Genomic DNA, 16,281 nt, shown 5'->3' with positions numbered 1-16,281 from the left:
AAAGGTTGGATACACACTTTTCTTGGATGCTTTAGGATGCTTAGGGCTGATCCTGCGTTGAGCAGGGGATTGGACTAGATGGCCTGTATGGCCCCTTCCAACTCTATGATTCTATGATCCTATGAACTTCACCACGTGCAAATCCCCATTTTCTTACATAATTTTTATAAGTAAAATAATGTGAAAATTTATACACTCCATGGGCTTTCCCAACTGTGTCCCAGCATCTTCCCTAGCCCCAACGCTTCCAAAAATTTTAAATCTAGCCACATGGAACCATGTTTACCTTAACCCTAAATTGAGAAATTAACCATGTGAAAATCCTCATTTTCTTACACAATGCTAAGAAGTAAAATATTGTGAAAAAATATTAATATACTCCGTGGGTTTTCCTAACTGTGTCCCAGCATCTTACCCAGCCCTAACGCTTCCGAAAAAGTAAAAATCTACCACCGTGAACCATATTTACCCTAACCATAAGCCTAAGTTGAGAACTTAACCATGTGAAAATCCCCATTTTCTTATTTAATTTTTACTAGCAAAATAATATGAATAAATATTTATACACTCCATGGGCTTTCCCAACCATGTCACGGCATCTTCTCCAGCCCCAATGCTTCCGAAACAGTAATATCTACCCACCCTGAACCATATTTACCTTAACCAGAAACCTACATTGAGAAATTAATCAGATGCAAATCCCCGTTTTATTACTTAATTTTTACAGGTAAAATAATGTGAAAAAATATTTATACACGCCATGGGCTTTCCCACCCGTGTCCCAGCATCTTCCCTAGCCCCAACGCTTCCAAAAATGTAAAAAATCTAGCCACCTGGAACCATATTTACCTTAACCCTAATCCTATGTTGAGAACTTAACCATGTGGAAATCCCCATTTTATTACATAATATTAAGAAGTAAAATATTGTGAAAAAATATTTATACACGCCATGGGTTTCCAAACCATGTAACAGATACTTTACCAGCCCTACCGCTTCCAAACATGTAAAAATGTACCCACCCTGAACCATATTTACCTTAACCTAACCCTAATTTGAGAATTTAACTACATGCCAAGCCCCATTTTATTACTTAATTTTTACAGGTAAAATATTGAGAAAAAATAATTATATACTCCGTGGGCTTTCCCAACCGTGTCCCAGGGTCTTCCCCAGCCCCAACGCTTTCGAAAAAGTAAAAATCTACCCATCCTAAACCATATTTACCTTAATAGTAACCCTAAGTTGAGAACTTAACCATGTACAAATATCCATTTTTTACTTAATTTTTACAAGCAAAATAATGTGAAAAATATTTATATACTCCAGGGCATTTCCCCACCGTGTCCCAGGATCTTCCCCAGCCCCAATGCTTCCGAAACAATAAAAATCTACCTACCCTGAACCACATTTATTTTAACCAGAAACCTACATTGAGAACTTAATCAGATTCAAATCCCTGTTTTATTACTTAATTTTTACAGGTAAAATAACATGAAAAAATATTTATACACGCCATGGGTTTCCAAACCATGTAACAGATAATTTACCAGCTCTAACACTACCAAAAAAATTAAAAATCTACTGACCCTGAACCAGATTTACTTTAACCCTAACCCTAAGGTGAGAAATTAACCACATGCAAATCATCACTTCCTTACATGTTTTTTACAAGCAAAATAATGTGGAAAAGTATTTATACACTCCATGGGCTTTCCCAACCATGTCACTGCATCTTCCCCATCCCTAACGCTTCTGAAAAAGTAAAAATCCACCCACCCTGAACCATATTTACCTTACCCGTAACCCAAAGTTGAGAACTTAACCACAGGCTGAAAGGAAAAGGATGGATACACAGGGACTACTAAAACCATTGGCACAATCGATACAACATTAAGGGCCATTCTGCACAACTTAAATGTAGCCGAAGTCTTACCCTTTGAAAATGCTATTAATTTAACGTTCCGCATGATGTCATAAAGAAACTGCAAAACTCGAGCAACAATTGGAATTTTATAGCGTTTAAGGAAATCCAGAAAAATGTATCCCCCCCCCAAAAAATGCTACACTTTTAAGCACAAGCTGCAACACATCTGCAAAAGACATGTGCGTTCTCAAAGTAGCGGTAGAAAGAATGTTCCTCTCTAGCTCTCACCCCCGAGCTTCCGGAGACACGATCACCATTTTCCCCCCCCCTTAAACTGGCAAAAGCAACGAATAAACGAGGCTTCTTTGGCTGAAGTCCCTCCACAGAAATGCTTAACAGTAAAACAAAGCTCCCTTCTGCAATTGTCTTTAAAGTTTCTGAGCATAACACAGCCCCCTGTCCGACACTACCCGTAATTTCGGCCAGAAATTGCACCCATTGGGGGGAATTTTTTTTCTTTTTTTTACTTAAAGAGAGTGTAAACGATTAAGTGCCAGCTACTATGCCAGCAAAAAAAGTCTTTCTGAGACATTGCATGAACAAATATTTGTAACTACTAGTGTTTTTAAAGGGAAAGGGGGCTTTTTGGGAGCCACGAACACAACAGTTAATTGGCTGTTCTGTTTGAGTGATGGCCAAGGGTGGGAAGAAGTGTGGAAAAATATTGCCCCCTTTGTTGTGATTCCGGCGAGACCAGAAACCTGTGGGGAATAGACTGCTACTGGGAATTCAATATTCCGCTAGAATTGAAGGTGTGCAAAATGACAAAATTCCACTATTAAATATAGCATTTCTGCATACTGCAAACATTTAGCTACATTGATCCTTGTGCAGAATGGCTCTAAGAGTTGTTAGATCCCATTTATTTCACTGGGAGAATTAAACATATGCTTAAATTCCACCTTCAAAGTCAATGAGACTTAATGGTACTTGATTTATTGAGTATACCCATGTAATGGAGAGAGATTCTGGATTTGAGAAGAGCCAGGCATTCCTAAAGGTGTGATAAAACAAGACAAAAATCAAGCAATCAATGGGACTTGAGGGTCTTTTGTTAGTTCAAGAAGATCTACTATGTGATTAGAAGAAGGGAAACCTAGTCACATTCAATGGAATAGCATTAATTAAGCTATTGATTTATTCACTAATGGGAACCCAGAGCAGCTCACATCATCATTCCCTCTCCTGTTTTATTGTCACAACCACACTTTTGCGAGGTAGCCAAGGGCTGACAGAGAGCGGCTGACCCAAGTCACTGAGTGAGTGCTCAAAGCAGAATGAAGATTCAAGTGTGGTTCTGCCAGGCCCTAGTCCAGTCCCTCCAACTGCTGCACCATGCCAAGCTTTCTAAGAAGGAAGCCTGCCGACACAGCTCATTTACTGCAGCTACAAAGGGAAAGGACGTTCTTTGTCTTGGTTTGTAAAGTTCTGTGGCTCAGAAACAATTGACAGCAAAGAGCAACAGCATCCAGAGACAAATGTGGGTTTTGGTGTGGGTTGTTGTTTGTTTGTTTTTTTGCAGTCTTATTTTACTCACTGGTAAGTTCCCATTTCTTTGGGGGAGTTTTCCTCTTCTACACCACTTTTCCTCCCTCTAGTGGTCAATTTGATATCACTCCGGTTTATTTCCAGCATATTTCTCTACAGGGAAATAAACCTGTATAATATTGCATCAACCACTGGAGGGGGCAAAACACATGCAGAATGGGGGGGGGGGATGCTGGAGAAACAGGGACCAAGTAAAATAAGAACAAGGAAAAGCCCAAGAAAAGACAGTACAATAATCAAGTATACATGGATCAATTACGATGCAGGGGAAGGAAAAGATTTGGGGGAGGGGAGAAATGATTAGCAGCAGTGCACTGGGGAAACAATGCTCACTGAGATGGCAGAGGGGAAAACAGGCAAACCATGACCACAAAATGGGGAAGGAAGCTGACTATATGGCTATGGAGAATGGGGAAATGGAGGTGGTCCCATGAAACAGGGGTAGGTCCTCCAGATGTTCATGCCTGCAAATGCTGGCAATGGCTCGTGGTAATTGTAGTCCATGAACATCTGGAGGACCACAGGTTGACTACCCCTGCCATGAAAGGCTGAAGAGCTACTTAACTGGCTCAGGATTCAAGAGCAGAAAGTCACTAGCAGAGAGTCCAGGAGCTACTTGACTAGTTGCAGTTAATACAAAAAGGATCCATGATAGCCTCTGTTGTTTTTTATACCACACCTTTCACTACCCGAAGAAATCTCAAAGCGGCTTACACCCCCCTTCTCATCCCCTCCCCACAACAGACATCCTATGAAATAAGTGAGGCTGAGAGACCTCTGAGGGAACTGTGACTGACCCAAGGTCACCCAGTTGGCTGCCATTGGAGAAGTGGGAATCAAACCTGGTTCTTCAGAATACAGACCACCGCTCTTAACCAGTACCAGCAAAAAGATTTCAAGTTTTTTTTTCCATTTTCCCTCCTCAAAACAGAGGGGGGGGGCAAGAGGGATCTGCTTTCTCTAGGTCTAAACCACTATCACCACTCTGCAGGTTCTGCATGATGACCGTGCTTGCCAAGTGCCAATTAAGTATTTTAAGTCTACAGACCATGATGTTAAAAAAGCACATGGAGACGTTTGGATAGGAAGGGCTTACGTGTGCATGCAAACCAAATCCGGACGTTATATTAAAAACAATCGGTGTGGCACATGCGACATTTTCGATTTAATATAGACTCTGTACTCTTTTCTAGACATAATGAATTAACAGGGGGATTTCATTATCTGCACAATGTTTAGAACTAATTTACGCCATCCCTCAGGGTAAGATTTTAATTATTACTGCATACTCCCATGGAATATAAATTCTTCTGGATTTGATTGATAAGGAAGAGCAATACTTTCCGCAACAGTAACTCCCCAAAATGCTTCCTTATAGATACACTTTGCTTCTAAATATATAGCCGAGTCCTTCTGTTTTTTTTTTCCACATAAGTTGGAACAGTTTTGACATTTTATCTGAATTAAGTGATACAGGCCTCCAGCAGGCTTGGCAGGGCATCTGGTGGTGCATTGGGTGGATGATATACCAACCAGATGGCCAAGCTCTCGACCAAGTCACAACCAGTGCTGACACTCCACACCACTGATTGCTAAAGACAAGGCTTAAAGGCTAAGTCAGGATACATACAGGCTGTACCCCAGGCCCCCCTTCACTAGGAATTTGCATGCCAAAATACATTCCCAGGAAAGAGGGCGTTTATCTCCAAAGCAAAAGCAAAGCAAAAACAGCTCAGAGTTTGATACCTGAGAGTTGCAGTGCAGCAAGGCCATTTGCACTACAGACACTACACAGGCAGTATAACATAACATAACATAGTATAACATAAACAACACTGCCAGGGGATCAGATAACCCAAGAAAAGGGGGAGTGGGGTGCACTGAGGCAAAGGAGCATATGGAAAAAATACCAGGAAACCCACGGCAAAGCAGGACCTCTGGCTGATGGCATGGAGCCAGGGAGAGGGCAACATGGCAAAATGATGGCTCCAGCTTAAGTTACACTGTGGAGGTTCTTGTGCCGTGGTGCCGGCTGCTTCCACTCAAATTTCCAATAGTCGCTCTGAAGCCTTGCTTGGCAGAACCCACCTCCTGAAACACTTGGCAGATACCTGAAAATGTTTCAGCAGTTGCCATGGACCCCATGGGCACCCTGCTGGGGGACCTTTTGGACAAGACATTCTGAACACGTCACCCCCAGTTCAGGTTCACTATATTGGCTGCCAGTTTTTCAGTAGGAATCACTGGTACTAAGGCATAGATGTTCCTTTAAACATCCTGGTCAAAAGATTATTTAGGGTGTCATGGGTAATAACCAGAAATCTGCATTGTGCCTGGAATCAGAGTGGCCACCTGTGTAGATTGTCTAAAATTGGCAATTTTAGACAATTTTAGAATGTTATTTCTAAGATAATAGCAAGGGTATTCAGCCTTGTCTGTTTGATCAACATTAATGGCCGCCTTTAAACATCCTGGTCAAAGGATTATTTAGGATGTTATGGGTAATAACCAGAAATCTGCACTGTACCTGGAATCAGATTGGCCACCTGTTTAGATTGTCTAAAATTGGCAAGGTGTACCCCCTGTGGTCAACTTGCTCACCTTGAAGCTTCCAGTCTCAAGAGGGTTAGACTGATGAAGCTTCACCCCACTATTCTGCTAATCACACTTATTGTAAAATGAGGGGACAAGATGAAAGCATGCAGTGCCCTACAACTCAAGAGACAGGGATCTGCCAGCAGTGTTAGCCAGAGAGGACAGGAACCATTCATGAACAGTGACCTTGACCAGGCCACTGTGAACTATGATTATCAGAAATTACTTTGAGTTCTTGGAGAATCAAAGGAGTCCCCCCCTTTGATTTTTCTCCCAACAATGGTAATCCAGTTGGGTTACTAAATTAGGGTCACGAGCCTTCAGATAGGAACTGGAAGTGCACAATCCAGGGTACCTGTGTGCCACGTTCCTTCCTGTGTGTACCCAGTGTCCCTGAACCCAAACTCCCCCATTCCTGCTGACTTGCCATGCTTCCCCATGCATTTTTTCTGAATTTTATTTCTAAACTAATAGCCTGCTATTCAGCCTTGTCTGTCTGATCAACATTAATGGCCACCAAAGTACCTGGATCTGCTGCTGTTCCTGTAGGTACATTTCCATAGGACCTCAGAGGAGTGGTAGATTTCTATTCCTGTGTGTCTCCAGTGCCATCTAGTGGCCTCCAACTCAAGGCAACCCTATGGATTAATGGCCTCCAAAACAGTGGTCCCCAACCTTTATTAGGCTGGGGACCGGCAGGGCATCGGGCTGCGCCTGCGGGGACCGCGCCTGCGGGGACCGCGCCCGCACGGGCCACGCCCACGCATCTGGCCGCGCCCGCGGGCCGTGCCCGCGGGCCATGCCCGCGGATCGGGCCACGCGGGCGCAGCCTGCACGGGCGCGGCCCGGCCCTGATTCCCTCTCCCCGCCATCCCTGCAGTAAGAAGCTTCCCGGGCCGCAAGCTTGCGGCCTGGGAAGTTTTTTACTGCGGTGGGGGGGGGGCGGGGAGAGGGAGCCGCAGCCCGGCGCCATGGCCTTTGCGGCCCGGCGCCGGGCCACGGCCCGCAGGTTGGGGACCACTGCTCCAAAACATCCTGTCATTAACAGCCCTGCTCAGAGGTCTTGCAAACTGAGGGTTGCCATACTGGGTTGAACAATGCCATCTCTGGTGGGATTTTCCTCTTTTACTTTGGAAAAGTTCCTTCCTAACCCTGACAATTCCCAGTCCTGTCCTCACCCACATCTTCAGAATTTTTCCAACCAAGACCATTTCCACATTTGAGACATACCTTGTCTTAGCCTCGCTTTGGATTTCCAGTAGATTCTTTGCTTTTCTCATTTGAAGAAGAAGAGTTGGTTCTTAGATGCCGCTTTCCTCTGCCAGAAGGAGTGTCAAAGCAGCTTACATTCACCTTCCCTTTCCTCTCCCCACAACGGACACCCTGTGAGGGAGGGGAGGCTGAGAGAGCCCTGATATTACTGAATAAGAAGAGTTGGTGCTTATATGCTGCTTTCATCTACCCCAGGGCATCTCAAAGCAACTTACAATCGCCTTCCCTTTCCTCTCCCCACAACAGACACCTGTGAGGGAGGTGAGGCTGATAAAGCCCTGACATGACTGCTGGAGCTGTGAAAGAGAAGGGAAAGACCAGGAGAGCAATGAAGGCAGAAGAGGGAACGAGAAGGGGACAGACACACAGAGTGCAGCTGCAGACACAGGAGTAAAAGGGGCAAACAAAACTTACCTTATGCTGTCCTCCCAGGAAGAAGGCAAAGCCAGGAGCAGCAGGACTGGAATGAAACCTGGAAGGGAAGGGAAGCTGTTAGGAGGGCGGGGTTAAAGTAACCTTGGGTATCTCAGAGGGAAGGAGGAGTTAGAACAGGGAAAGGGTATAAAAGGAAAGACAGGTGTAGCTAATGGTGGTGGGTAAAGTTGGAGACAAGGAAGATGGAGGAGAAATGAAGAAGTGGAGCAACAGAGACCTAAGAGAGGAGTTGTGGTAGCCTTAATAGCACCTGCTGCGAAGTCAAGCCAGCACTGTGGAAGGCAGAAAAGCCACCAGATGGGATAGGAGAGAACCCCAAAAGGTCCCCAGTGACTCAGACAGCTCTTCTAGCTCAGACTCAAGGTCTTTGGAGGGGTCGACTGGGAGTATAGTGGAGAATCCTGACTTCACTACCCAACCATCTGTTGTATCCTCACAAGCTCCATTAAAGAACCCGAGTGATGCCAAACCTTTGTGGGAATCTTCTTATTAGAGTAAGGGCAGTGTGGAGGGCTGGCTACGCCAAGGTACCCTGAAAGCCCTCACAATGGACCACTTGAATTTTCTTATGTCCTTCAAGGAATCTTGTCACAGTAGCTCCAGGCAGAGAAAGGATTTATTAAGCTGTGCTCCTGCTTGAAACCAATGCTGCCTTATTTTAACACCTTAGGGATACAACAGCCAGTTTCAGATGGACCACTGGTCTGATCCAGGAGGCCTCTTCTTCTTAAATCTCCAGCAGTTTCCCACCTCCAGCACTTTCCTGGAACCCTATCCCCCATCTCTCATGGATGAGTGGGGGTGGGGGCCTGGCAATTCTAGCTTCAGCCTTGGGGGGGGGGTGGCTTCCAGAAAGAGTAGGTTAACACTTTTGGAATGCACGCTGAGTTTGCCAGTATCAATAAAGAGCCACAAGATCATGGAGTTTTGAAGCTGAAATATGCTAATTAATATTTCCTAGGGGAAACCGATATAAACCATTTAATAAAGCAAATCAATTATTTTAAATAAATTGGTTCTCTTGTGACTGCCACAACGGAATGAGGGACTTGCTTTCTAGTGGCACAGATAAACACATGCTTCTTTTAAAATGATAACATTATCATAATTTTAACAGTTGACTGCTCAGCAGAAAATACAATTCAACCTGGAGTCCCCCAACCCCCACTTTGTTCGGTGGGTTCCTCGTGACATTGTAACTAGAGATTAACAAAGTTATTTTCAGCACTCTGGAACGGAACAAAGTATACTTTTCCCAACTAATGCAACATATCACAGAGCCCTTCTACTGTTCATGGAGCAAGCGTGGGGCTTTCAGAACAAACCAATAAGGCTCCCAGACGGAGCAAGAAGGTTCTCAGGGTTACAGTTTTAATGGACAATCAATTCCTGCCATGGCAAAGGAGGAAAGCATTTTAAGGGGATAATCTGCTGTAATACAGTCCCCACTACAGTTAGCATCTATTCGTGCTAGCCAGAGAAATGAGCCTGATTTACCACACCAGAGGAAGTGGTAGGACAAAAGGAAAGACTACACAGGAAACGATTAAAATGTGGAATTTGCCAGCAGTCAGTATAGTGATGGCCATGGGAATGAACAGTTTGAAATCAGATAGATTCATGGAGGATGCATCTGTCAATGGCTTCACGTCATGGTAGCTGAGGAGAACCTTCATGTTCAGAGGCACTGAATCTGAATCCCAAAGCCAGGATACATCAGGGGAAAGGCTCATCTTCTCCCTGTCTGTTCAGAGGAACTGGTTGGCCACTGTGTGAGACAGGGCTCTTCTGTTGTTCTTATGAAGGCCTGCAGATGAACTGGCTGGCTACTGTGTGAGACAGGATGCTGGACCTCTGGTCTGATCTAGCAGGGCTCTTCTTGTGTTTGGAGAGGGGAAGATCTCAGCCTCTATGCCCTGTTGTAGCACTGCAGAGGAACTGGTTGGCCACTGTGTGAGACAGGATGCTAGACTAGATGGACTATTGGTATGAACCAGCAGGGCTCATGCTCTTCTCAGCAGAAGGCCTTGGCTTCTCAGCCTTGTTGTTGGCCTTTCAGAGGAACTGGTTGGCCCCTGTATGAGACAGGAGACTGGACTAGATGGACTATTAGTCTGATCTAGCGGGGCTCTTCTGATGTTCTTATGAAGGCCTCAGCCTCTCTGCCCTGTTGTTGGTCCTCCAGAGGAATTGGTTGGCAACTATGTGAGACAGGAGGCTGGACTAGTTGGCCTATTGGTCTGATCCATAAGGGCTCCTCTTAAGTTCAGATGAGACGATAGGCAGTTAAACTTGTAGAATGGGCTGGCTGTCCCGCTCCAAACTGCAGGGGTCAGATTTCAGCTTGGGGTATTCCTTCACATTAAAAAGTCCCTTTGTGTAATATAGGAAATCAAAACAGCAGGGAGGAATCTTCTACCCCTATGCCTTGTTGGTTTTCTTTCAGAGAGCTTTTATATGAGGAAGTCTTCACTTTTAGTGGACAAGGCAGATCAGGGCTGGTTTATCCATGTAGAACATGGAGCGTGTCTTATGGGCTCCACAGTTCCAGAGGCCCCACACAGTGCTTTCCCTCCATGGGTCAGGGCTGTAACCTCCCCTCTTTAAGTACACTCAGAGTGACACCCCTTTCCAGTATGGGGGGGCCCCCTCCACCCCCAGTCTGGCTGCTCTTGCCACAATAGTCCTCTGCTGAGGCCCTGCAAACCCTGAAACTGGCTCTGATTCTACGGGCCTCGCAAATCCTTAAACCACTCCTGAGGAAGATGCTCTCCCATTTCCTTTCTCTTAGGTTGCTTTCCAAAAAGAGCCAGAGGAAAGAGATTCCCGAGTGCACAAAAAGTATACTTTGGTTCAGGTTTAAATTAAGTGGCTGTATTCATAAGCTGGGTGCTGTGACAGGTAGGGTTTTTTTGTATCAAGATGTAGAAATGACACATTGCCTACCCACAATTTAATGCTGTGGCCAAAATATGTGCATTTTTAACAGCCTCCTTATGAAAAACATTCCTCTTCTGCAGCCTTTAGCTATGTTGAATGACATTTCTCAGGCAGCAGGAGAAATGGGGGTGGGGGGGGTGGGGGGGAAATATTCTTACAAATACAGAATATTTTAAATTCACAGCACTTTTCTCAAGCCGCACTCCTCGTGTCCTTCTGTTTAGGTGTCCTTTGAGTAATAATTAAAAATAATAATAATTCAGCCATAATTGCTGATGAAGGAGACTTAAAAAAAAATAGTGTGGGGGTGTAATCCTGAAAGCATTCGACAGACCAGTGCTATAATTTTCTTGTCAGCCTGGTACCAGCTCATACTCCCTTCCAATGTAATTTGAAGGAAAAAACACCGAAAAGAAATGTGGGGGGAGGGGAAGAGAGCAGAAGAAACGCCTCAAGAATAAGCATTACACTTAAGGGATCTGCTTGCATCATCCTCTCCATAATCATAAATGGCTAAAATCCTTCCCTCATACCAGCACTATGTATGTATCTATATGTGGTGAATGAAGCCGGTTTACATATTGAGCAGAATTAACCAGGAATGCCTTTCCTGCACTATAGAGCCAGTTTGGTGTAGTGGTTAGGAGTGCGGACTTCTAATCTGGCAAGCCAGGTTCGATTGTGCACTCCCCCACATGCAGCCAGCTGGGTGACCTTGGGCTCGCCAGGGCACTGATAAAGCTGTTCTAACTGAGCAGGAATATCAGGGCTCTCTCAGCCTCACCTCCCTCACAGGGTGTCTGTTGTGGGGAAATGAAAGGGAAGGTGAATGTAAGTGGCTTTGAGACTCCTTCAGGTAGAGAAAGTGGCATATAAGAACCAACTATCTGGGCTCTCTCAGCCTCACCTCCCTCACAGGTGTCTGTTGTGGGGAGAGGAAGGGAAGGCGACTGTAAGCCGCTTTGAGACTCCTTCAGGAAGAGAAAAGCAGCATAGAAGAACCTTCTTCTTCTTCAGTAATCTCAGGGCTCTCTCAGCCTCACCTCCCTCACAGGTGTCTGTTGTGGGGAGAGGAAAGGGAAGGTGACTGTAAGCTGCTTTGAGACTCCTTCAGGGAGAGAAAAGTGGCATATAAGGACCAACTCTTGTTTTTCTATACCATTTCAGGCTGCAGGTGGGATAGGGTTGGCAGCTTTGCCTTGGGAAATACCTAGAGGTTTTGAGGGTGGCACTTAGAACTTCAGTGGGGTCTAATGCCACAGAGTACATTTTCCCCATGCCTCGGGGTAGTTTACAGATTCAAATAGAGTGAGGTTCGACATAGCCTCCATCCCTCTAAAAAGGCCTATAGCATAACGATTACTGAATGTCCCGGCAAACAATTCCTAAAGAGCCATGTGCTGTTGTGGTTAAGAACCGTGGACTCTGATTGGGTGAGCTGGTTCAGTTCCCCACTCCTCCTCCACATGCAGCCAGCTCGTGACCTTGGGCCTGTCACAGTTCTCTCAGAACTCTCTCAGCCCCATCTGCTTCTATTGTGGGGAGAAGAAAAGGCAATTGGAAGCCAGCTTGAGATTCTTTCAGGTAGTGAAAAGCAAGGTCGTCATCTAAATACTTCAAAAGCCAGCTTCCCACACTCCCATAGACCTCTTTAGGGACCCTACCCCCACAAAGCTGAGTTGCAATGTAGAAAACACACATTCTGGTTTTTATTTTCTTTCCTTACCACATTTATACCCTGACTTTCTGCCCTTATGAGGGCCACCCTGGCAGCTAATCATTTAAAACATGCAGGATAAATGTCACATTTCAAAGCCATTAACACCAACCCTGCCCAAACACATATACCATGAAACAATTTTTCATAGAGTTAAAATATGTACAACATGAAAGTAGGAGTTATTGAGGGAATGAAACCTAAAAAGTCTTCACTTGCCGGCAGAAGAAAGGTCAATTAAGAAGGGTCAGGTGAACAGCGAGTGCTGTAGTTGGACATATAAGAAAATGTAGTCCTTTGGGTATTTGGGTCCTAGGCCAGAAAGGGCGTTTAAAGGTCATAACGAACACTTTAAATTGTGTTCAGAAAACTTATTTATTCTACCTTTCTTCCCAACAGAGACCCCAAGCAGCTTTCACTGTTCTCCTCTCTCCATTTAATCTTCACAACCCCCCTGTGAGGTAGAGAGGCTAAATGTGCAGGTGACCCAAGGTCACCCAGAAAAACTTCCATGGCAGAGTGGGGATTCGAACCTCCTCTAAAATCCTACTCTGCTGCCCCATGCTGGTTCTCAGGTGGCATAGAAAGAGGCTTGTGTCTGTAAGACCAGCAATCTGTCCGATGAGACCAATGCTTCTGAAATATAATGGAACTGCAAATGCTGCAGCATCATCCTTGGTTTTACATCCTCTGGTAATATTTGAAGGGTGCCGTCAAAACCTGGTCTGTTGTTTGTCTTTGAGAAGAACCAGTTTATAAATGCTTGAATTACTGCAGCACCCTATAACGACTTTCCGCCTAAAGCAATCTTTCTCAGCTTTTTTACCATTGAGAAATCCCTGAAACATTCTTCAGGCTTTGAGAAACCCCAGAAGTGGTGCAACTGTGCAGAATATGGTGGGGAAGCAGAGCTGTGGACACGCCCACCCAGGGCCACTCCCCTCCCCCCCCCCATGTATCATCAGCCATTTTGGGAGGGGAGGAGGAAATGGGTCAACATGACGACATATGGTCACACAACCCGATAAATATGTAACACATTTAAAATATATATTAAAAATAATTAACTCCTCCCCATTTGGGGAACCCTTCCTGGACCGTCAAGAAACCCCAAGGCTTCATGAGAAGCCTGCTCTAAAGAGTCTGATTCATTGGAAAAACAATCCCTTTTTTGCAGTTGATGGTTGCGATGGGAAAGAGAATTTTAACAGCTCCAGCAAACTACATGATGTTTACAAAACTGTTTGGCTCTGTTAATTGATTTCCCCTCCCTCCCCTTTAAAAAAATATGTCACAGCAGCTAGAGGACTGATTTATGAACACTGCGAAATATACCAACTTGCTCTCTTCTTTAGCAGCACTGAAGGGTATCTGAAGAAGTGTGTACACTTATCTGGTTCTCTCTTGAAGCTGTCTTTGTTTGCAGCCACCACCATTTCTTGCAGGCTTCTGGAACCCAGCAGGGAAAAAAGTTCAGAGAAAGTGACAATCAAAGCATAGCCAGAGATTAAAGTCTGTAGATAATTCTCCAGGGGAAACTTTTCTCACCAGTGTGCATGCCTCTGCATTCACAGCAATGATGAAAGAAACACAGACCATTTCCACACTGCAGGCTGGAGTTTGAGCCAGGACAGGCTTCCCTGCATCTTTCTGCTCCCAGATGGGGGAGCATTCACCTGGTGCACCTTGTCTGCCCTGGGTTTATGCTCCTGCATAGGAACCAGGACAGTAAAATTCTCAGTGCGGAAATGGTCACAAAGAATTTTCAACATGTGGGAGTAGCTTGAGACAACTTTTCACTGAACTGTCCATAGGTGCTTTTTTCTGGTCAGTGCCATCAGCATGTAGATAATTTTTTTTTTAGCCCTGATCAAAAAATTACCCTTTTATACTTTGTCCTTCCACCTCATTTGCCACTAATTCACTCAAACAAGAAAGACTCCTGCAGTTCTTCACAATTGACTTGGACTTTCACCAGCCTGAATATCCATGCTGAAGAGACACTGCATCAGTAAAAAAGAGCAAGAGTCCGGTAGCACCTTCAAGACCAACACAATTTGTGGCAGGGGAGGAGTTGTTGTGAGCAGCCACTCATGGCGTCCATATCCTGCCACAAATTTAGTCTTGAAAGAGCTCCTGGACTCTTGCTCTTTTTGATGTGGAACACATGTTCTGCAGTGCCTCCTCATATGGATATGAATATCCGTCCTGCCCCAGGACGTACCAGAAGATGTAGAGGAGGCCAATGCAGTTCTATCAGGACTGTGACTAGCCCAAGCTCACCCAGCTGGCTTCATGTGGAGGAGCGGGCAATCAAACCTGGCTTGCCAGATTAGAGGACCCCGCTCTTGATCACTACACCAATTCTGGCTCTCTTTGATGGCTGCCTACATCCTGTCTCAAATATGAGCATGCAACCAACATGTCAGCAAGTACTTTTCTAGCCTGAACTGCCTGCCCAAATCCCATCTTCTGACCCAGCCAGGAGTAAAAAAAATCCTATAAAAATAGCTCGGGTGTTAACTAGGTCACTGAGGACACTTATTAATACTCTTATTTTAAAAAGAGCCCCAAAATGGCAATGTCACCTTGGAAGTGATTGCTTCCCAGCACTGCCTTTTGGACATGCTGAGTGTTATTTAAAACCTAGGCACAGAATTACTATTAAAGATGATTTGTTCTAAAGGGAAACCAAAAATGTAGGTTTGCAAATGAAAAAGCAAAGCAATTTTTTAAGGTGGTATAAACACAATACTCTGAAATACAAGCTCCCTAAACTAGCTGATGTTCTGACCTGGATAGCCTAGAATAGCCCACTCTTGACAGATCTTGAGAGCTAATCAGGATCGGCCCTAGTTGGCTTTTGGCTGGGAGGTTGCCAAGAGCTCTTGGGTCTCTGCACAGAGGCAGGCAATGGCAAACCACCTCCGAACATCCTTTGCCTTGAAGCCCCTACAGCAGCCTTTCTCAAGTTTCTTGCCATTGAGAAACCCCCGAAACCTTTGTCAGGCTACGAGAAACCCCAGAAATGGCATGATGATGCAGAATAAGGTTGGGCAGCAGAGCTGGGTATATGCTCACCTGGGGCCCCTCCCCATTCAACTCTCTCCAGGCTCATCGTTGGCCATTGGGTGGGGGCAGGTTGACATGACCAAACATGGTCATATAGCTTAATAAATTTTTATTAACTCCCAGCCATTCAGGAAACCCTTCCAGGGCCATCAAGAAACTCCACGTTTTCCCAAAACCCTGGTTGAGAAAGCCTGCCGAACTTGACATTTTCTACCATCACCACCACACTGGTTGATGCTGGGGTCAAACCAGGGCACAGTGCTTGTAATTGGCTACAATGTTTTTTTAGGCAGAATCAAGATGGAGTTGGCTTTCTTGGGCTGTCTCAAAAAAGAAGCAGAAAGTGTATAATCGCTGGCTAATCAGTCTCGGTCACAAACCTATAGACTGCTGCATGCCACATGCAAAAGATCTAATACATTTAGGTATTTCCAAGGAAAACTATGACCTGGATAAGAGGGGGGCCTCTGGTTGTTAGCCTATGGACAGAGGCAAGTCCTTCGCCTAATGAGATAAGACCCAACATTCCCAGCCAATAAACCATGAGAATTTGAATCAAGTTCTGAGACTTGCTGGAAATGGAGGAACCTTAACTTAAAGCTGCCTTTATTTCAATCATCATTTAGACTAAGGGAAGATTCAGGTGGGTAGCCATGCTGATCTGAAGCAGCAGAACAAAGTGTAAGTCCAGGGGCATCTTTAAGCCCAGCCAAGTTTTGTTCAAGGTATAAGCTATTCTGTGCGTGCACAGTTCTGTGTGCTCAGCAGCACCTTC

The sequence above is a fragment of the Paroedura picta genome, chromosome 10 (assembly GCF_049243985.1).
Source record: "Paroedura picta isolate Pp20150507F chromosome 10, Ppicta_v3.0, whole genome shotgun sequence".
Classification (NCBI taxonomy): Eukaryota; Metazoa; Chordata; class Lepidosauria; order Squamata; family Gekkonidae; genus Paroedura; species Paroedura picta.
The sequence above is the reverse complement of the archived record's forward strand: the minus strand, read 5'-3'. Positions refer to the sequence as shown.